This window comes from Cryptomeria japonica, chromosome 1 (genome assembly GCF_030272615.1).
Source record: "Cryptomeria japonica chromosome 1, Sugi_1.0, whole genome shotgun sequence".
Taxonomy (NCBI): Eukaryota; Viridiplantae; Streptophyta; class Pinopsida; order Cupressales; family Cupressaceae; genus Cryptomeria; species Cryptomeria japonica.
Genome location: NC_081405.1, coordinates 302,035,798 through 302,060,871, shown reverse-complemented (window position 1 = coordinate 302,060,871; position 25,074 = coordinate 302,035,798).

Genomic DNA, 25,074 nt, shown 5'->3' with positions numbered 1-25,074 from the left:
TTTTCATCAAAAATATCGTGTATGGTCGCAACTCGATCCCAAAAGAAAAAGATGGCTGAACAACAATATGGCATGCCAGACATTGGTGTCCTATATGAAGATCCCACGCAAGATCATACACAAAGTGGGCAACCTAGCGATCAAGATCAAAGTCAAAATCTTGACATGGTTAACCAAGATGAACTCTGTCCGGAAGTGCAAACTTTCCTAGTGGATTCTTATAACCAAGAGATGATGGAAAATTTTATTAAACACAATCCTACTGCACTTCTAAAAACTCTCCTTGAACATGGAGCTTAACTTCCACCTGAATTTAATAGATCCACTCTCACCCAACAACCACAAGGAGACCTTGCTCCCACACAAAGTGTTGCACCTACTATTCAAACTCAATCAATTGCAGCCCCATCAATCATCTAGGCTCAATCAATGCCACCCGTGGTACCTCCCACCGTGGTCTCCATCCCACCTTCTTCCTCCTTACCATCCATACCACTATCAAATCTGATCTCATCCATCCTCCAACAAACTTCTATACCACCTCCTTCTATTCAACCACACATTTCTATTCCACAAACTTCCCTTCCTCCCAACAATGTTGCAAATTTTATCCGGGCCGTATTCAATCTCGTCACAACAATTGGCAAACTGCAACCAACTGTCCCTCAAACCCCAACTACATCGGTCATCACATCGCACGTTCCCACCTCCTCATCATATCAATATATTGGTGGTGGTGCACCTTCTTTGGTTCATCCAATTCTTGGGGCAAATACAATTCATCAATATCAAAGTCCACAACAAGACCTCATTAAGGAAATTCAAGACATGAAGAATATCATCAAGGACATGAAACAAAGGACTAATAAAAGAAAAACTTACTCATTCGAAGAGTTTTTCGATTGTCCTTACAACCCATCTATATCAGTTGCACCATATCCCTCGGGATTTAAGATCCCTAAATTCACCGAGTATGAAGGCAAAGGAGATCCTCTCAACCATGTCCGAGAATTCCACATCTTATGCCAAGAAGTCTCCTATAGTGACCTTTATCTTCGCAAACTCTTTCCCAAGAGTCTCATGGGAGACACCTTGGCATGGTTCTCATGTTTACCATGAGGTTCCATTGTCTCTTTTCCAGACTTGGTAGAAAAATTTGTGGCCCACTATGCATACAACATGGGTAATGATGTATCTATGATGGACTTATGTAATACAAAACAAAGGCCTGGAGAAACCTTCACCAATTTCCTACAAAGATGGCGACATCTTATCAAGAAATTCCAGTGGGACATGCTAGAACAACATCAAATTGAGCTATTCCAAAAGAACTTGGTGCCTGAACTTTCAAGACCTTTAATATCTCAATGTATCAAATCCTTCCAAAAAATTTTAGATAAAGGTCTCACCCTCAAATGTGTCTTGTTAGAGGAAGGAACCTTGAAACTTTACCAGAAATCAACACAAAGTTCTTCCTCTTATTATAACGACAAGCCAAAATTCTGGTCCAAAAACAAAAATGTGGTCAATGATGGTATAACTGATGCAAAGCGGGTCCAAACTATGACCGCTCCCCCAAAATCCACCACCAACAATCATCAATTCAACAACCAAAATCAATCCCAAAAACCTCACAACAATGTCTCAATCCAGGGACGACCACCCCGATCGAATAATAGGACTCCAAGAGATTTCACTCCTCTGGCTAAGCCTATTGAAGTGGTGTTTCAAAAACTTGTCCAAGCAGGTATAGTGGTTTTTCCAATCACTCGCCTGTTTGACCCCAATCAACCTAAACCAAGATGGTATAATGAAAATGAGTATTGTGAATACCAATGTATCAAGGGACATGATACACGAAAGTGTATGAAACTGAAGATCTACATATAAGATCTCATTGATAGAGGTGAGATTGAGATAGCAAATACAAAACCTGGTAATAACAATGACAAACTCAAAATGTACCAGGAACCCTTCTTAAAGCATGATAAAGGAAAAGGCTCATCATCTAAGGCAATGGGTTATGACTATGCTAATCACGTAACCAGTTTTGATTTTTTGGTAGGTCGCATTGAACCTGCAGACAATAATGTCAACGTCATAACCATCCAAGGAGTTAATCCTCCTTCTTCCCAAAGCAAGCCAAATCCTACTCGGATAGTCATTCAAGGCACCACGCCTTCCACCTCTCATTTCCAGAATGATTGCAATGCAACTACATGCCGAGGAAGAGTCACCATCCAAGGAGTTCCTCCCCCACCAAACCCCCCACCCATGTCTTCCACCTACCGATATGACCTCCTTGATCAACTTAGGAAGACACCCACATAGATCTCCATTTTGGAACTTCTCAAGACCTCCCTGGTCCATAAAGAAATTTTGGAACAAGCCCTTCTCCAATCACATGTTCCAAATAACATCAATGCCACCCAATTCCAAGCCCTCATTGGAAACCTTGCTGTCCAGCAACACATTGTATTTAACTCCAAAGATGCTCCTGTAGATGAAGACCATAACAAACCTTTACACATCGAAGCTCTTATCCACAAGCACAAGGTCAAACGTATCCTGATAGATGGTGGGTCCGGGCTCAATCTGTGTACATACAAATTAATAAAATAATTGGGACTTTCTGAGGATCTGATAGACACATCAAGAAAGATCACAATAAAGGCATATGATGATGCAGAAAGAATTTCAAAGGGCGTGATCACCTTACCTCTTCAAGTGGGCCCCATTACAATTGAAACCCCTTGCCAAGTACTAGATCTTGACCTCCCCTACAACATTCTCCTTGGGAGGCCATGGATTCATTCCTTGCAGGTCATACCCTCTACCTATCACCAATGCATCAAATTCCCCTATAATGGAAGAGAGATCACTATCAAAGGTGAACCCCAACCTTTTCAATATTGCAAACTATTAGAGGGGAAGCATCCGTATCATTGCCCACTAAATAGACCCTTGCCAACGCCTCCATCTGACACATCAAATGTTGCCTCCACATCATCCCAACCAGATAATCAAATCAAGATCTTGGACAATGGCTGTAGAGAATACAAATTAGAGGATGTCTTATTAATAGGCAACCTCCCTCTCTCTCCTAAGTCATTTGGCAAACTAAAAGAGATAAAAAAGGACCCAAAACCAATCATGCAATGCCAAAACACCACCTTCCAGCAATGGGGCCCACTTGATAATGAGAGCCTCGAAGCAGATATCTCTTCATGGCTGTACCGAGAAGAAGATGAAGATCCAACAAGAATATCCAAAGAAATGTACCCAAAAGCATCTGCCATAGTTTAAAAAATGGGTTACAAAGGACATGGCCTGGGACCAGAGGAGAAAGGAAGAAAAACACCCATAAATCCTATCTCCTATAGATATAACAGAGGCTTGGGGTACACCCCAGTGCCTAAGATTACTATTGCTAGTGCCCCTTCTAGTCCTTCTTTGGATATCAAAAGCACTGACAAAGAGGAACTCCACAAAATGTCTTATGAATATGAGAAAGATATCTTCTTGGACGCTTACATCAATACCATCACCCCCGTAACCCCTCCCACTGCACATGAGCTACATCTTGTCCATCCTGAACTCATTGATTGGGGCCAATGAGACAAACCCATTTTAGATATCTGCGTCGATGATAATGCTCTCATTGCTCTCCTAATAGCGCAAAATATGGAAGATTGTAGCAGAATCGAGGGTATTCAACTACACTAAAAGGGATACTTTGGTAGTCAAGTCAATGCCCTTAGCCACAAAAAAGATAATAAAAGAAAAAGATATGACTCCCTAGGTGAAAACCTCCCTGAGGCACCTTTGGATGAACAAGAAAGAAAACAAAGGGCTTATCTGAAAGTGAAAACCTAGAAAAGGCACTTGATGATGAGGGATTTGACCTCCCTACCATTGGTTACCTTCCACAAGACAAATCAAATTTGTTGATAGAAGAAATAGACAGCATCAACATGGGCACCGAGGTCATTCTGAAAAATGTGCTCATTACCAAATCCCTCACAGAAATCGAGAAACAAGACTTCATCAACTTCCTTACAGAGGTAAAAATCAATTTTGCATGGTCCTATTCCGATATGCCAGGGTTGGACCCTACCTTGGTGGTTCACAATCTCGTCGTCCGCCCAGATGCAAGACCTGTAAAACAAAAATTGCGCAAAATGCACCCACATATTGCACTCCTGGTTAAGGCAGAACTCCAAAAGTTGTTAGACACAGAATTTATCAAACCAATAGATTATGCTGAATGGGTCTCCAAGATTGTACCTGTCGGCAAACCTACTGGGGGCATCTACATCGGCACAGATTTTCGAGATCTAAATATAGTTTGTCCTAAAGATGATTTCTCGCTCCCCAATATAGACATGATTGTGGACCTTAATGTAGGACATGAAATGTTATCGCTAATGGATGGGTTTTTTGGATACAACCAAATCAGGATAGCAGATGAGGATCAGCATAAAATTGCATTCACAACACCATGGGGTACCTTCTATTACCAGGTCATGCCTTTTGGCCTTAAAAATGCTGGAGCTACATATCAACGGGAAATGATAACAATTTTTCATAACCTCTTGCACAAAATTATGGAGGACTATGTGGATGATCTGCTAAGAAAATCCAAGACAAGACAAGAACACATCCCCATTCTAAAACAGATCTTCGAAAGATTGGAAAAATACAAGCTACGCCTAAATCCCAAAAAGTGTGTGTTTGGCGTCACATCAGGAAAACTACTGGGATTCATTGTTTCCTACAGAGGCATCGAGGTTGATCCCGCAAAGGTAAAAGCTATTATGGAAATGCCTCTACCAAAAACTCTTAGACAACTGCACAGTCTCCAGGGAAAACTCCAGTCTGTCGGGCGTTTCATTTCACAGCTAGCAAACAAGTGCCATCCATTTGCACACCTGTTGCTAAAGACACAAAATTTAAATGGGATTGCCTATGTCAAAAGGCCTTTAAGAAATTAAAAGAATATCTAGCATCACCTCTCGTATTGATGCCTCCTACTCCTGGAAAACCCCTTATTTTGTATATATGTGCTACTGCAGTGGCATTGGGGGCATTATTGGCGCAAACAAATGATCAAGGGAAGGAACACGCCATTTACTATATTAGTCGGACGTTGGTAGGATATGAACTCAATTACACCCCCATTGAAAGAGCATGTTTGGCATTAGTGTTCAGCACACAGAAACTATGACACTATATGCTAAATAATAAGACAAAATTAATTGCTAGAATTGATCCACTTAAATATCTCTTGTCCAAAGCTGCTCTCACTAGCAGAACCACCAAATGGGTCATGCTCTTAAGCGAGTTTGACATTGAATATGTGGATAGAAAGGCAATCAAAGGACAAGTCATTGCAGAATAGTTGGTTGAAGCTCCACTTCCAGGCGACCATCCTCTTCTCACAAAATTACCAAATGAGTTCATTATGACTGTTACCACATCCTCCACATGGAAATTATATTTTGATGGCTCCTACACTCAAAATGGATCGGGGGCAGGAATATTATTGGTCACACCTCAAGGATATGGCATCCCCAAATCATACAAGATAGCCTTTGCATGTAGCAATAACATAGCAGAATACGAGGCCCTCATCACAGGTTACGCTTGGCTATCCACTAGAAAATAAAGGAATTACAAGTCTATGGCGATTCCCAACTCATCATAAGACAAGTCAATGATGAATACCAGACAAAAGATGATAAACTCCTTCCCTACCATACCATGGTTGAAGATCTTAAGCAACATTTCACGGCAATCAAGTTTGACCAAATCCTACGAACAAACAATAGGGTTGCAGATGCAATGGCCACCATTGGCTCCCTCCTTCAAATGCCAGCACACAGTCAGAAGTGAGAGTTCTTGGTTGAGCAATTGTTTATACCGGTATACAACCTACCAGAGGTTGAAATGGTGTGTGTTCTTGTTGGTCCTGAGTCCCCTTGGTACCAAGAAACCTTCGCTTTCCTCAAAGACAACACCATTCCGCCACACCTCACCAAAACCCAATAGCAAACCTTCATCCGCCGATGTGCCCCTTACACCATCCTTGCAAACACCTTGTTCAGAAGGTATTTTGATGGTTCCCTCCCAAGGTGTTTAGATAAACAAGAAGCAGAATGGGCATTATGCGAAGTACACGAGGGTATCCGTGGGGCACACTCAAGTGGACTCACATTGGCTAAAAAACTTTTGAGAACGGGATACTATTGGCCTAAAATGGAAGAAGATGCATACAATTATGTGAAAAAATGCATCCCTTGCCAGCAGCATGGCGACAAGATTCATGCACTGTCACAAGAATTGCAGCCATTCATTACACCATGGCCCTTCTTGCGGTGGGGGCTCGATCTCATTGGGAAAATCCACCCTTCATCTTCCAACAGACATAGATTCATTATCATCGCCACTGAATACTTCACCAAGTAGGTAGAGGCTATCCCTCTTACTTTCACCACTGGCAAGTAAATATCCAAATTCATCCTGAACTACCTAATCTGCCGATATGGCATCCCAAAAGTTATCATCACAGATAATGGTAAACAATTTAAGAACCAGGATGTCAAAGAACTTTGCCAAAAATTGAACATCCAACACCACTTCTCCACTCCATATTACCCCCAAGGCAATGGCCAAGCTGAGGCTTCTAATAAAACCCTAATAAAAATCCTCAAAAAGACAGTCAATGAAGTAGGCCGTGATTGGCACCTTCAAATCCATCCTACATTGTGGGCCTACCGCACCTCCATCTGCACCCCCATAGGTGCCACTCCTTATTCCCTAGTATTTGGTTCTGAAGCCATCCTTCCCCTTGAGATTGAGATCCCCTCTCTAAGGGTATCACTGCAAAACATCCTACCAGAGGAAGAATACATAATTGCCTGCTTACAAGAGCTAGAATTGTTAGATGAAAGGCGCCTCAAGGCCTTGAATCATCTCTGGGTATATCAAAACCATTTGCGCATGAGTTATCATAAAAAAGTCAGAACCCAAGAATTCCAAGTTGGTGATCTTGTCCTCATGGAAAATCAAAAAAATCTACAAGAAAGAGAAAAGAAAGGCAAGTTCAAGCCTAATTGGCTTGGACCATATGTAATCACAGCGAAATATGGATTAGGAGCTTATTAGTTGGCTACTCCTGAAGGCGATCCTTTGGATGATCCAATGAATATCATGCACCTCAAAAGATTTTATGCTTAGTCCTCAGAAAGTCTTAAATTGTCAACAAAAGAAAAAATCAAGAAAATTTTTTAAAAAAAAAAATCAGAAAAAGATCCTAAAAAAATCATCACTTTGGTGAATACCTGGCAAACAGGCACCTTATGACACAAAAAAAATAAAAAATCAGAAAAAGAAAGAAAAAAACAATTCGTCCATTAGTGAAAACCACTTGGTGGCACTATGGACAAGTACCTTGGTGAAAACCTCTATGCAGAAGCCAAGGTAAATAACTTGATCCACTGTCTATCGTGTCGATACTACAAATCATCTACCATCCAGCCCACCCATGCGCAACATTCCTTCTTTTCTACCTCCCAATAAAACATGTGTATGATGATGAAGTCTTCGCCTGGGTCATGAACAAAGAATGTCCCATTGAAACTGAGATTTTATGCCACTGTGTGTAAGCTTCAAGAAGTCTTGAGAAATAATCCCAAGTCCATCCTAGTTCTACTCTTGGCAAGCGGTATCATGTGGTCACAAGGAAGAGACTTGTTAGATTTTGTTAGATCTTTTCATATAGGCTTGCATCTTTTGCCCTATGACTGCCACTATTTACGACTGCCTGGGTTCTTTCATATCTAGGTATGTTATAATAGGTGCATACTGGGGCATATTTCATAGTATGGCATGTTTTGGATCCTTCTTGTATAAATCGGTGACCTGGTACTAGTGTTTATCAACACTTACCTTCTCGTGTACAAGAGGTATTGGTGTGTTTGAGGGTTTCCTTGCACGAACCCACAACTCTGTATTAGTGTTTCTTAACACTTGCATTGTTGTGTGCAAGAAATTCCCATTTGTCTACAGAGTTAGTCCACGCCCTGCGTTTCTCATGGCATCCTAATTTCTATAATCAATGGTGCAAGTCACTCAGGGCAACATCAAACTAGGTTGGCTCTCCACATTTGTTGTGCACAAAATCTCACCATCATTCCATCAAATCCTAAACTTAATAATCCCATGGAGTTCTCAATTGCCCCCATTTTCCTCCGCGGTCTCACATCTTGTATTCTTCTTTCCAAATACCTCACGACTGCTTCATATTTGTTCCTCACCTATCCCTTCCACCCTAATTTTTCTTCCTCTATTTTTTCCTCACATAATCAATTCTGATTCTGAATCATGTCTTATACAGGATGAATCCTTCCTAAAACCAAACGCTCTGATCATGTCTTATACAGGATGAATCCTTCCTGAAACCAGACGTTGTGATCAATCATGTCTTATACAAGATGAATCCTTCCTGAAACCAGACGTTGTGATCAATCATGTCTTATAGAGGATGAATCCTTCCTGAAACTAGATGTTGTGATCTAATCATGTCCTATACAGGATGAATCCTTCCTGAAACCAGAGATTGTGATCAATCATGTCTTATATAGGATGAATCCTTCCTGAAACCAGATGTTGTGATCTGATCATTTCTTATACAGGATGAATCCTTCCTGAAACCAGACGTTGTGATCAGTCATGTCTTATACAAGATGTATCCTTCCTAAAACCAGACACTTCGATCATGTCTTATACAAGATGAATCCTTCCTGAAACCAGATATTGTGATCAATCATGTCTTATACAAGATGAATCCTTCCTGAAACCAGACACTTTGATCATCTTTGTCTTATACAGGATGAATTCTTCTTGAAACCAGACTGCATCTAGATCTTATCAATCGAATCAAATCAAATCTATTGGGATATCAATTTCACAAAACTCCAAAGATCAAATACCTCAATTGATCTCCTGAGGGGGCATCACCATACCATAATCTATCAATCAAGAGTCGGGGCATCCTATCAAACCAATATCAAGATCAAAACAAGATTATTCTTTGAATCAATGTGTCATCACACCTCACTTCAAAGAGGGGCAAAATGTAGACACTTAAAAATAATTATTTTAATTATTCCTTGCATAATTAATTAATTAATTATGTTAATTCAAATTCCTCTCAATATTAATTAAATATAATTAATATTGTCACTATAGCATATGATTGAATTATTTAATAAATCAATCCCTTTCTTTATTCTTCTAAAAAAATCAAATCCTCACAAATCTTCCTCTTAGCTAATTAATTTCAATTAATTAGTTAACCTACATGATTCCTACAAATCATCTTCTTAATTCATTCTTCTAGAAACTCCCTAAACTCACTTAACATTATTCTTCTAATTTTTCATTCCCTCCACTCATTCTCTCTCCTAGTCAAATTCTCCTACAAATATTAATCCCACCTAACATTTCCTCTAATCCCCCTCCTAATGAGTCGTTAATGGCTTATCAGCATGATTAGCCACAAAGTCAACTCTTTGTCCTTTTCATCCAGCCACTAGCTTTAAATGCTCTTTTCCTAGGTGAATGTAAGATTTTCGAAATCACACATTCCTCTAGGTATCCCCTCTCCCAAGGAATTTTTAATTCATTTTTATTCCTCCAATCCCCATGATATCCTTTTTTGGAAAAATTTTAATTCCTCCAATGCATCTTGTGGAGTGTGGAGATACAAAATGCCTTTAAGGCATATTTCTTGATCTCCACACCCTCTCTTGGACCTTGTGTGAGCTCACAAGTAAATCTTAGCCCTTCATCTCAAATTCATCCTAGCCATCCATTTTCCTCTCCTCTTCCTATAAGATAGGGCTCCATCCCTTCATTCAAATCATTTTGAAATCTAGTAAGTTTATGCTGCCCTTTTGAGCCCAGGAAATCATCTTGGCAACTTGATCATCTCATCCTTATCATTTTTCAAATCCATTCCATTTGTGCACAACATTGGAGAGCCATCCACATCCAACAATCAAAGGAGCACATCAAGTGGAGCATTATCAAGGGGTGCCTTCACTTCATCAAGCTCAATCCGAAGGAGAAGGTAAAATAGCAAGGTGAAATGGTCTTTTAATGATATTTTAGCATTCTGCATGTTTATTTCATTATGTTTTGATCATTTGACCTTCAAATCTATTTTTCCCTCTTCACATACTTTTGGAAGAAACATAATAGCCTATTTCTATCTTGTCTCTTCTCCCTATATAGGGGGGGCAAGAGTGATTTCAAACATCTCTCCTTCTTAAGGTTAAAATTTCTCCTTTGTGAAGTAGTGTATTCATATTTGAATTTCCTCTCTCATATTGGATCAAGCATCCATAATGGGGATCTTAAGTACATATCCTTAATTGGGACCTCCTCCTTGGTGTTGGAAGTCTTTTATCATTCATCAATTTCTCTTCTTCTTTGAGTAGTATCTTTTATAATAAACCATTCTATTTTTTGAAAGTGCATGTCCCTGATGAGGATCTCTTGCCTTATTTTAGAAGTGTTGCTATGAATAATCTCTCTTTTATGTCATTTCAATCCTCCATTCTTTTCCAATTTCCTTTATGGGGTTGCATTTTTGGATTATATCTCTTGCATTTGTTTCCATTTAAATCTTTCATTTTGTGTTAGAGAGCTCTCAAATCCTCACACTCTTTGTTTTGTTGGAATTGAGTTTTAGTCCTCTTTCTTACCAAATGATTCTCCATTAATTTTTGATCTTGTATCAAATATTCTTGTGAGAATTTGTCATCAATCTTCTTTCACAACCCGATGTGGTAAACATGATACCCTGTTTCAACTCACTAAATTAGCAAGCTGAAACAGGGGGGCATATAGCTACCCTAGAATTTTCATGACCTTCCTTAGTAAGAATTTAGGTGTTTTTATTATTTTATCTAACATGTGGTTTTGTAGGGTATGGTTCCTAACTGTGTACTACAGATACCGCTAGGGGCTTCATCCGACAACTTGTGGATATATCCTTTTTCATGAATATTTACTTTTTTTTTACTTTAGCTTTCATATGCATGTAGTGTCATATGACTGCTAAAGTGGGGGCTAAATGTAACGTCGTAAATTGTACACCCTTTCTAGGGTGGTAGAATTCCACGCTTAGTTTAGCAACCAGCTTAGTGTGTTTGTATTTTGCATTGTAATTTCCCTTTAAGCCTTTAATTAATTAATTTAATTTAATCTAAATTCATATTTTATCACTCCCCATATCATAAAATTGGGCCATTTACCCTAAGTGTGCCCCTTTTTATTTTATTCCTCCAATAAATCATTAAATTATAACCCTTAATAATGTCTTATTTCGACCTTTAAGGCCTTATTTCACATATTAAAACATCTTGAAATTAGTTGTAACTTTGGTATTCACTCTAATATCATCATATCTAACAACCCTGAAAATTTGATGAAAAGTTGGTTGAACCGTGTGCAAGTGCAACACGGTCCCTGACATTTTCCAAAAATTTTGGGAGCATAATTTTATGATATTATAATGCTTAACCCCAAGAAATTGGCAGGAAATTCAAATTCTAGGTCATCCAAAATATGAAATTAAGATCTAGGGTTTCATACATAAGAGCTCTCTTTCTTCATTTGAAGGAGTCTAATCGGAACTAAGATCTAAGAACAAGGAAGTTTTGGTGAAGCAAGCACAAGGAGCCTTCTATGTAGTGAAAAAGAAGCCTATGTGGAGTATTCAACAACATTCAACAACATTCATCAAGCATTCATCAAGTATTTGTCAAGCATTCATCATCAATTAGGAGCCTTGAAGGCATTGAAGAATAATAGGAGATCATCGACTGGCGATTGGCTTGTACCCCTCCTTTAGGGGTTGGGTATGGTTTCTTGTTTTTTTCATGTCTTTATATGAGCTTCATTACATCAATTTACATATTTACATTCATGCTTTAGATCACTTTGCATCATTGATTTAGATCATTTACTTTGTCAATTACAAGCATTTAGGGTTTACTCTTTAGAGTTGCTCTAGATTGTTTGCATTCATCCTAGGGTCTTGAACACACACAAGATTCCTGCACATACTATTATACTATACAAATCAGCTATTTGTGGAGGTGGAAATAACCAACATGGGGGTTTGACCAAGGCAAAACCCTACATAGCCACCCAAACCCTCTCTTTTTAGGTATAAGTTCCCCGAAGGACTTACAGATCAGAAGAAGACATAAGGACAACCCAGAAGTCTCAGAGTACCCCAAATCCATCAGGGATAGGGGCATGGCACCCTGATCCCCCTCAAATTCAGTGATTTTTGATAGGGTGCAGGCTCAAGATCTCAAGATTTCAACCCTTCAGTTGCATCTTTTTGTCAGATCATCAGGGACAGGGGCATGGCACCCTGGTCTTGGTCAATTTGGATCAATTTTTAGGATCGGGTACACATCCAAATTCCTCCCCCTTCTCTTCTTTCAGTATCTCAGCTTTAGATCTACAAGTTTGTGCTTTTTTTAATTTATGTACCCTTCATTTTTTATCTCCTAGTCTAGTTGATCAATCTTTCACATCTTATCTTTATTTACAACAAGATGAATAGAAACCCTAAGAGATAATCCTTGTCTCTCTCTTTCTCGTAAGAATTAGCCAAAGTGAGTTATCTCCCTAGGCTCTTTTGTATTCCCAATGTGTTGGAAAAATAGGGATTAGGTCCTAGTCACCCAGTCTCACTTTTTCCCCTCCACACTAGCGAGCAAGGATGGGCAAAGAGTTTGAGTCAGGAGACATCATATTAAAGGGGTCTGTATCATGGGGCAGTGCCAATAGAGAAGAGATCAAAATTGTATACTAAGAGTATGCGATCACATAGGGCACAGAGCCATCAGACGGGTGGATCAATGGGCATGGGGCCACCTAGAGGGGGTGTTGGACCATCTAGAGGTGCAGCTGGAGGTGGAGGTGGTGACAGGGACAAGGAGAGTGTGGGATAGCCCTTATGTATGTGACATTTTATTTTGACCCTTTGAGGATTTATATCATTGTACTATGATTGACACATTCAATAATTTTTTTTAGATATATATGAGATATGGTTTTGGTGGCATATATGCACGTGTGGACTTTGATTATTCTTTTATTTTGGATGATGATGCTATGATTATTGATGCATGTGATGGATATTGTCTGACTTTTGTGATGCAGGATGGATGAATATGCATATATTATATGATATGTAATGTTGTTGACATGTTTGTGGATGCATGTGGATGATTTTACATGTATGCATATGTTATCTAACATGTTTGTGGATGCCAGATGTATGTGGATGTGCATGTTTTGGATTTTTATGTGCTGAGATCTGAAGAAGATATCCCTGAGGCTGTGCCTTTGGGACCAAATTCATAATCTGTAATGAAAAAACAAATCTTGACCCAAAACATCTAATCATCTCGTTGCAAATTAATATGGAATAACCATACTTTCTGCATTGAATTTGACATCCTGATCAAATATTTTCTTAATGATTTGATTTGGATTTGTTGATTTTCCATTATATCTGATTTTCTTTTCTTATAGACCAGGGATTTGACACCGGATGTGACTTGGTACTGCTGTTGTAAACTTTACTTTTTAGGTTGTTAAATTTCTTGTCATTTGTAAAGTGTTCTAAAATGAATGACTGTGGGATTTTGATGCATGATATGTTGAATGTGATTATTTTAAAATGCTTTATATTGAACGATATGATCATTAATTCTATATTAGATGCTAATGTTTGAATGGGATTTAATTAACATTACATTATCATGACCCCAAGATGTGTGATTGGTGAATTCGACATGGATTGTGAACATGCATGCCAGATACATTTCGATAGATAGTCAATATTGTATGTACCAATTTACATGTTTGTAATGAATAATGCAACTAAATGAACAAAATTATTATGATAATAAAGTGATAATGCAACTAATGATTGTTCATCTTAAATGGGAAAATGCAATTAATGTTTGAATGATAATGCATAATGAAGTGATTTTTTGGAATGTGCCAACCATAGTACAACAACATAGGATTATAAGAAATTAAGAAAAATGAATAAATTGAGGTCTCCAAAACGCATAATAATAGGATGAAATGTAGATGAGTGAATGGAAGGGATGTGTTGTACAAAATGTGGAGAGAAAACATAGTTTTGATTCTGCCAAAGATAGTCTTCACCATTGATTATAGGAATCTGGATGTTATGAAAAATTTGAGGCGTGGACTGACTCTCAGACAAACAGGAATCTCTCATACGCAACCATGTAAACACCATATAGATATAGGTATAAGGCTGCAGATTCATACAAGAAAGACCTTCAAACACGCCATACCACAAAACATGCCCCAATATGCCCCATTTCCGTAACATACCAAGATATAGATTAATCCTGGCAGTCATGGGTAGGAACAGTCATAGGACAAAGTGATGCAAGTAAAAGAAAAAAAACCAAATCATGCAAAAAAAAAATGCACAAGGCTAACTGACATCTCTTGCCAAGAGTAGGACATGGATTTTGTGGATATACTGCCAGATATGGGAAGGATGCATCCCGATGGGCAGGAGTGACTGATGGATCTGAACAGGCAATAGGGAAGATGGCATGGACACATGAGTGCAAATGTGGTACTTGAATACTGTGATTTGATGGAGTATGTGTGGATGAATGTTTGGAGAACACACAAGTCAAGAAGAAGCCTAAGCTCAGGACGGGGAATTAAGCTCAATTTAGTGGGATGGAAGCTCAGATTGATGGGATGGAAGCTCAATTGGATGAGATGGAAGGTCAATTTGATGGGATGATCCTTATTCACAAGTCAGACAAAGACATCATCATATGCTGGGGAAAGTGGATAACTGTCCTGCTGAGTTTAGCGGGAGAAGCAGGTAGGGTTGTTGTGGAGGATACTAAAATGGATCACGACATCTGTGGAGGCGGTCAAGAGCACCTTGTTCCTTTTCCTTTTGTTGGGGGGGATGGCAAGGTGATCAGATTGATATTTCTTGATAGAATGAAGGATACTACCAACAACAGATAGGGTGATGGATGTCATGGGAGAAACTTTATGTAGTGGCATGGATTAAAGAATATGGATATTGGGTGGGTGGGTAGGGAAGATAAAGTTTGACCTGATAGACGATGGATCTAGATTATTTACCTTGATGCTTGTGAACATGTTTTCACCAAGGTACTTGCCCATAGCCCCACAAAGTGGTTTTCACTGATGGATGAATTAATTTTTTTGCTTTTTTCATTTTTTGTATTTTCTTGTTTTTTCAATTTTTTTGTATTTTTTAATTTTTTTTGTATTTTTTTATTTTTCAATTTTTTTTTTATTTTTTTATTTTTCAATTCTTTTTTTTATTTTTTTATTTTTCAAATTTTTTGTAGTTTTTGCTTTTTGGACAATTGATGACCTTTTGTGGACTCTGGTATAGAATCTCTTCAGGTGCATGATGTTCATAGGCTCATCCAAGGAATCTCCTTCGGGAGTAGCCAACTGATATGCCCCCTATCCATATTTTGCTCTGATCACATAGGGTCCAAGCCAATTAGGCTCAAACTTTCCTTTCTTTTCTCTTTCTTGAATGTTTTTTTGATTTTCCATAAGGACAAGATCACCAACTTCAAATTCCTGAGTTCTGACCTTCTTGTTGTAGCTCAAACATAGGCAATTTTGATATACCTGGAGATGGTTTAAGGCCTTGATGCACCTTTCATCCAGCAATTCTAGCTCTTGCAGCCTAGCAACTCTATATTCCTCATCAGGGAGGATATTCTATAGCGATACCCTTAGGGAGGGGATCTTAATCTCGAGAGGGAGGACAACTTTGGAGCCAAAGACAAGGGAATATCGAGTGGCACCTGTGGGTGTGCGAATAGAGGTGTGATAAGCCCACAAAGCAAGATGGAGTTGGAGGTGCCAATCATGTCCAACTTCATTGACTATCTTTTTAAGGATTTTGATTAAGGTCTTATTAGAAGCCTCAGGTGTTGGATATCAAACTTCTGACAAAGCTCTTTAACATCTTGATTCTTGAATGGTCTGCCATTATCTGTGATGATAACTTTGGGGATTCCATATCGGCAGATTAAATAGTTTAGAATAAATATATAGATCTGCTTCCCAGTGGTGAAGGTAAGAGGGATGGCCTCCACCCACTTGGTGAAGTATTCAATGACGGTGATGATGAATTTGTGACCATTGGAGAATGCAAGGTGGATTTTCATAATGAGATCGAGCCCCCACTATGAGAAGGGACAGGGTGTGATAAAAGGTTGCAGATCCTGTGATGGAGCGTGAATCTTGTCACCATGCTTCTGACAAGGGATATATTTCTTCACATAATTATATGCATTGATGAATAATAAGAGGGGGGGTGAATTAGTATACCAAAAAATATTGTAATCAAACTTTTAAACAGTTTAGCAGATAACCGGTATAGCAGATTCACTAATAAACTTGTTAAGATAAATGCAAACCAAATAGCAAACAAAGCATTCACCCACAAGAGCACAATTACTATAGCACAAGATATTTGACGTGGAAACCCAAATGGGAAAAACCACGGTGAGCAGAAACTCACAAGTAACTATCTATAGAATAGAAACCAGACCGGTTAAGGTCATACAATGTTCTTCACCAGAATAGATCATGTTAGGAATCTAGATCTCTGTAAGTCATGTTAAAGACTACCTTGTTAAAGGATTTCAAATCCATAGTTGTGAACCACCTTGTTAGAGGATTTACAAAGGCTTTGTTGGGCCTACCCAGTTAAGGGTTTCAGACTTGTCAAAGATATTAGTAATCAACAAGTGAATGATCTAGGCAATAACACAATATGCTTAGTTAGATCCTTGACAGGTCATTGTTAATGCATTTCAGCATTACTTTAGTCTTCAATATCTCCACACTCTATCTCTTCACACAGACCCAATCTTCTCTTCGATGATCGCATGTAACCTTTTTCTTTTCTATCTCTCATACATGCAAATCCTAGACATGATGTCCTTATAAAGGAAATTGATTTCATGTCGGTCCAATAGGATTAGATTACAAGTTCCTAGGTTCAGTGTATCTAGACACATTTGGTAACATGGCACAAAAAAATCGCCAAAGTGTCGGTGGATGATAACTCATCACACATTATAGTAATACCGGTTAATACAATATACCGATTACCGGTTGTCAAAAATGAAGACTGGTAGATCGCAGTGTTCCGATCAAAAGTTAACTACCACTTGGGTCCTTCGTACTGCTTGAGCTCCTCGAACCACTTGGGGTCTTCATACCACTTAGGATCTTCAGTCTATCTATGACCGGTAAACCATCTTCTGCAAAACACTGATAGTCTAAAGACTATACATTCAATAATACACAATACTAGCTGGAGCAATTACTGGTTGAGCATAACTCATACATCAAGAAAGTGTGTGTCCATCAATGATAATCAAAACATCATCAAAATGCCAACAATCTCCCCCTTTGGCATTGATGGAAACACTTAGGAAAATTTTGACATCTAATCAAAATTACTACCCCTAAGCATATACACTACTCCCCAAAATGGTAACATGAAAGTGCATGAAATGGTAACATGAAAGTGCATGAAATGGTAACATTCACCAAAATTTTAATGTACACTACTCCCCCTTTGCCAACAATGACAAAGTAATGCAAAGTAACCCCTTTTTCCTTATATAATAAAATAGAGTAGATGTTCATGACAATAAGGAATGAAATTTCTCAAAAATAGATTTAAAATTCTACACAAAAATCTTCATGTCCAATGTCCATGACTCAAGTAAGGAGGTAGAAGCCTCACTTTCAGTCTTCATCTGGAATGCCAGTTTTTCCATTGCATCAATGGTACTCATCTCTTGAGTTACTGTGATGGCTTCCAAGTTGAGAAAACATCCCTGAAGAACCTGTAGTTTAGGTAATAGGAGCAGTTGAAGCTCCTACAAATCTTTAGTCCAGTTGCTAATCTTTGAGTCCATCTTGGCAGTCTGATGCTGAAAATGATGAACCATTTTCCCATAGGTAGTGAATAAGTCATAGGGAATCTTGAAGGTGCTGATATATCCCTGTAACTCTGATTGGAATTGAGATTTCTATTTCAACATATCTTCACAAAACAAATGGGGTTGGTATATTTTACTCAAAAGTAATTTGCCTTCATCCATAGAAACACTGATGTCATTCTACTACTTCAGTAGTTGTGTCCTTAGTTTAGTCATTTGCTTGACTAAGACAACATGAGTGCCTTTTCATGGTTCTCCTTTGCAGTTGCTTCAGGAACATCTTCCAAGCATTGTACCTAGTCCTCCACTATGGTACAAAGAATTTTGAGCTTGGATAGAGAGGAATCGGTACTGGGGAGGTTGGTACCGAGAATTAGACTAGTAAGGCTGTCAACCACAGTTTGTATGACATCATGTTCTTTCTTCCTTCGCAATTCTTCCAGTCTCTCTTATGCAAGTTTGATGCCTTGAAGTAGTTCAAACTCATCTATTGATTGAGTCAGACTTGCAAGAGTTAGATCAATAGGACTGGTGGTATCAACCTATTTGGTTTGATCACCAGTTGCCTTAGGAGTCCGCCCTCCTTCTTTTGTTTTGATCGCCGCTTGTTTGTTCTTCTCTGCTTCCTTCTCCTCTTCTTCTCTTTTCTTATCCTCTTCTTTCTTCTTTTGCTCCTCCCTTTGGTTTTTCTTCTCTTCCTCCTTCTTCCTTTCTTCTTCCTTCCTCTTGTCTTCTTCTTTATTATTCTCTTCTTCTTTACTCTTATCTTCTTCTCTCTTCTTCTCTTCCTCTTTCTTCTTTTCTTCTTCTTCCTTCTTCTCTACCTCTTTTATCTTATCTTCCTCTTTCTTTTTCTCTTCTACCACTTCTATTATGCAGTCATCTATCCTTATTGTGAAGCAGATGTCATCTTCATACATCTTCACAATATCACCAAATATCCTTATTCTTTGGTTCATCTTTTGTTTGAATTCATCAAAATACTTATTTAGAACCTCGGGATATGCAGTTCCTAATACTTGTAGACTCTCCTTAATCTGTCTGGAAACTGGTAGGTCAGTGGACCATTGAACATCACCTACTCTAGGAAAAGAACCTTGAAAGTAGAAGAATAGGCTGACCAGAAGTTGGCCAAACCTGAACCTTAGAGAATTGTCCCATTTGATGGACTTCAAATTCAACAGCAATTGCTTCTATAGACAGGTACATAGGTCAAATGTAGTGTCTTCCTTGATCATCCTATAAGTAGCATTCACTGCAGTAGTAGGGACATAATTCATTTTGCTAGCATAAAATATCTGGTAACCAATCACCATGAAAGAATATTCTACTAGATCATCAAAGATGGTGTTGACAGTCATCACCCATTGGTCACTCACAAAATTGGTGAGCTTTGTCATTTCAGTTTTGGTGACCTTCCGTAGAGCCGGTACCTCTCCAATATTGCAGAAACCGGTGATGGCATAAATTGCTTTCGGTGTGATGTCATGGGTCCGCTCGAGATACATCTTGTCACCATGCACTCTGCTAAGGATGATGCGAATATGTTCTTCTATGAACTCTTCCATAAAATATACTGCATAGTGTAGTTTCATCTTCTCAAGGACACTATACTCAGGTTTGATCTTCTTGTCATCCCCATAGAAAAGACTTAGCTGGGAATGAATCACTAGGGATCCTAGGTCTTCCAATTTATACTCTATATACCCTGAACTATCTCCCTCAATAATAACTCCGACCAGTATTTGAGATAGGGCATTGTATTTCATTTTCTTTTGAAGAAATTCGGTTGAATCTATAGGTGCACTAGAACTAGAGTACGATGCAAAAGCCATGATCAAATGATAAGTAAGAATTTTGGAAAATAACTTCACAAACTAGAATTTAGGTTTGTTAGGTCCTGGATACAACTGAGAGGGGGGGGGTGAATTAGTTGTCAAATAAATTCAAACCAAAAACAACTTAACCAACCTTAATTCTTAATACCGGTAAACCAAACTTTATGCCGGTAGACAGTTTATCAGTTAATTACAGTACCGGTAAAGATTAATGCATGAAACAGAAAGACAATAATATCCACAACACATAACACCAATATTTGTACGTGGAAACCCTGTAAGGGGAAAAACCATGGTGGCAAACCTTACCCACAATTAGATGATACTACTGCAGCTAGTATGTGTATACAAATGGGGTCTACACAAGCAAAAAGGCCAAGCACCTAGAGCTCACTTCTCAAACACAAATAGGAGTCACACTGACTACAATTGGATGGTTAAATCCAATAATGATGTACTTCTCAAAATAGCATCTTCATATGTTGGATTCAGTACCGGTATAGTTCTGATTGCTTTCACAAAAACCTTGCTTCACCTTCGAATGATGTCTGCGTGTATAGCTCTACTTATTCTCGCATATACCTTCTTACAATTTCTTATCCTAATCGCAAATCGATCTTACAAATAAGATCTTACATATATACCATAACCTAAGACGAATTTTAGTAGGTCAACTCTCAAATATATTGCAATATAATATTTACAAGTAAATCAATAACCGACGCAATATCCGGTTCAACATGTCGGCTTAATGCATTTACAATAACAACAAAATCATCTCCAAAGCATGTCGTGTTGATTTGGAATAGATAAGCCTGTTGGTTCTTATTCTGGACCTATTTGCTGGTAATAACAAATATGCAAATACGAATATACCAATGAACAAATCTCCAAGACAAAGCGTCCAAATGATGTCTTCAACATGACCAAGTGTTTTCCATGTCATTCCAAGTGCCGGTGAACAATATATCCTGTCGGTGTACTAGATATCGGTGACTGTGCATAAGTCACTTGCTTGTCGGTGAACATTACTGATCCTCCAAAGTGCCAGAGTTGATAAGTGTTATAGGTGTTGACATCAATGACATAACCATACCAAAATACCAACAAGGTTTTCCAATGTTGCGCACAAAACACCACTTCAGTTGCAAGTTCACTGCTTAGAGTTCTTCACTGATTGCTTGAAGATGGTTGCAAGATTTCGCACAAGATTTCGTCAACTAATAAACAAATTGCTCTAGTTTCTTTGCTCTTGAAAAATTCTTCTTTCAAAAATAGATAAGTGAAAATGATGACGAAAACCCTTTTAAATAAACTCTCACCAACCATAATAAATGCATCACCGCTAGGGCACAAACCCTAATTTTGCCTTTTTATCACTTTAAGTCTTCTGCCAACTGATAGGTAACATATACCAGTTAAGGTCTTTACCGATATAAACTAGGGGTTTGAAATAATTCACCGCTTTTCTGAAGCTCAGTTTGCCGGTTTAGAGACTTCCACACTAGGTGCAGAAATAGGTTCATTATGTGACTCTTCTTCTGTTTTCTTTTTCCAAGTTTTATTCATTTCTGTTTGAATAGTTTCAACATCAATCTTCCCTTATGGAGTGATCGGTATATCACCCGATAGGTTCTTTCTCAGTTTGCAAGTTTTGGCAGTGTGTCCCAGTTTGTTGCAATGATAGCATACCATTCAAGGTGTTCTCCATGGTCCATTATTCATACTTCCATTCTTCCTTCTACATGTTGTAGCAGTGTGACCACTACCACGACAAATCAAACAAGTTTTTCTCCAACTAGTAGCCGCTTGATAACCACCTGATCGATGGTCATAAGTATTGTACCGGTTCCTTGGAGGATATCTCCCAGTGTTGTGCAAAACCAACCTGCATTCAAATGTTCTATGCCCAAACTTGTTGCATGCATAACAGTTTCCATTGAATCTATTGGATCTAGGCATATTGTTCTAAAAATAAGGAAGATTGTTGTAGGCCTTGCTTCTACACACATTGGCAGTATGTCCTTCTTTGAGACAATTAAAGAAAATAGGTTTAAATTGTTTCTTACCTTTATCCTTGGATGTTTATTGCTTCTTCGATGCTTCAGCTTTTGTTCCAGAGGTCTCACCTTCCTCATACCTAGAGAAACCAAGTCCTATGGTATTCTTTACTAGCTTTGGCGATTCTAGCTTAGCAGTACTCTAATTGAATTTGGCAAGTATCTCCTTTGACTTAGTAAGTTCCTTGGAAATAGCAGCATTGGTTTCCATCAAGGTTGCATTCTCAGAAATAGCCATGCTTAGTTCACCTTGCATTTCTTCCTTTTCCACTTTACTCTCCTGGAGATGAGCGGTAGGGGTACTGATTTCTTGCTTCAGCTTGGAGATCTCATGATCTTTGTCTTTTACCAGATCTTCAACTTTCCTTATGTTCTCAAGCTCTTGACATATTCTGATAGTCAGTCCTTCCAACTCCTTTCTCAGATTGGCTTTAGATTCATTCAGTTTTTCAACTTCTTCAACTAGGGCATCCATGTTAGCTTCATTAGAAGAGCTATTTTCAGTAAGTTCCATTAGTTTTTTAGCATGCTCTCTTCTTTTGGCCAAAGAGGCTTTATACTTGACTTTGAGTTCATCATAGGCTCTCTCAGTCTGAGTGAGATGATGAGTAAGTTCCCTCACACTATATTCCTCCATATCTCCTTCCAAGTAGTTAGACTTATAGAAATGTTGGCTTTGATACCAATTGATGAATACTAAGAGGGGGGTGAATTAGTATACCAGAAAATACTGCAATCAAACTTTTAAACACTTTATCAGATAACCTGTACAACAGATTCAGTAATAAAATGGTTAAGATAAATGCAAACCAAATAGAAAACAAAGCATTCACCCACAAGAGCACAATCACCATAACACAAGATATTTGACATGGAAACCCAAATGGGAAAAACCACGGTGAGCAGAAACTCACAAGTAACTATCTGCAGAATAGAAACCAGACCGGTTAAGGTCATACAATGTTCTTCACCATAATAGATCCTGTTAGGAATCTAGATCTCTATTAGGAGATAAGTCTAGTTAAAGACTACCTTGTTAAAGGATTTCAGATCCACAGTTGTGAACCACCTTGTTAGAGGATTTACAAAGGCTTTGTTGGGCCTACCCGGTTAAGGTTTTCAGACTTGTCAAAGATATTAGTAATCAACAAGTGAATGATCTAGGCAATACCATAGTATGCTTAGTTAGATCCTTGACATCTCATTGTTAATGCATTTCAGCATTACTTCAGTCTTCAATATCTTCACACTCTATCTCTTCACACAGACTTAATCTTCTCTTCGATGATCGCACATAACCTTTTTTCTTTTCTATTTCTCATACATGCAAACCCTAGACATGATATCCTTATAAAGGAAACTGATTTCATGTCAGTCCAATAGGATTAGACTACAAGTTCCTAGGTTCAATGTATCTAGACACATTTGGTAACATGACACAAAAACACCACCAAAGTGTTGGTGGATGATAACTCATCACACATTACAGTAATACCGGTTGGTAACTCATCATAGAGTAATACCGGTTAATACAATATACCGATTACCAGTTGTCAAAAATGAAGCCTGGTAGATCATAGTGTTCCGATCAAAAGTTATCTACCGCTTGGGTCCTTCGTACCACTTGAGCTCCTCGAACTGCTTGGGGTCTTCATACCGCTTGGGATCTTCAGTCTATATGTGACCAATAAACCATCTTCTGCAAAACACTGATATTCTAAAGACTATACATTCAATAATACACAATACCGGTTGGAGCAATTACTGGTTGAGCATAAATCATGCATCAAGAAAGTGTGTGTCCATCAATGACAATCAAAACATCATCAAAATGCCAACATGCATCTTCTTTCATTGTAGGCCAGTAGTATCCCATTCGCAAGAGCCTTTTAGTCAAAGTGAGACCACTTGAGTGTGCCCCACAAATACCTTCGTGCACTTCACGTAGTGCTTGTTCAACCTCTTGTTTGTCTAGACACCTTAGGAGGGAACCATTGAAATGCCTTCTAAATAGGGTGTCTCCAAGGATGGTGTAACGGGCACAGTGATAGATGAAGGTTTGTTGTTGGGTTTTGGTGAGGTGTGGAGGGATGGTGTTGTCTCTTAGGTAGGTAAAGGTCTCTTGATACTAAGGGGATGCGAGACCAATGAGTACACACATCATTTCATATTTAGGTAGGTCATATGCCGATATGAAGAGTTGCTCGACCAAAAAGTCACATTTCTAACTATGTGTCGGCATCTAAAGGAGAGAACCAATAATGGCCATTGTGTCTGCATCTCTATTGTTTGTGCATGGAACTTGATCAAACTTTATCGATGTAAAGTGCTTCTTGAGATCCTCAACCATACTGCAATAAGGAAGAATCTTGTCATCCTTTGTTTGGTACTCATTGTTGACTTGTTTAATGACAACTTAGGAATCACCATAGACATCTAATTCTAGTATCTTCCATTGGATAGCTAAGAGGAGTTCGCTGATTAGTGCTTCATATTCTGCAGTGTTGTTGGTGCATGCAAAGGCTATCTTGTATGATTTAGGGATGCAATCTCCTTGAGGTGTGACCAACAATATGCATGCCCCTGATCTGTTCTATGTGCAAGATCCATCAAAATACAACTCCCATGTGGAAGACATAGTGATAGTCATTATGGATTCATCTGGGAATTCTATAAGGATAGGGTGATCACCTTGAAGTGGAGCATCTGCTAGTTGATCTTCTATCACTTATCCTTTGATTGCTTTTCTATCTACATACTCAATTACGAACTCACTTAGTAACATGACCCATTTAGAAATCCTCCCTGTAAGAGCATATTTTGATAAGAGATACTTAAGAGGGTCAATCTTAGCAATCAATTTTGTTTTATTGTTAGGCATGTAGTGCTAGAGTTTTTGTGTGTGAAGCATGCTCTTTCAATAGGGGTCTAATTGAGCTCATACCCTATTAAAGTGTAGTTGATCTAGTAAACAGCATGCTCTTTTCCTTGATCATTTGTTTGTGCCAACAATGCCCCTAGTGCCACTATGGTTGTTGATATGTACAAAAGGAGTGG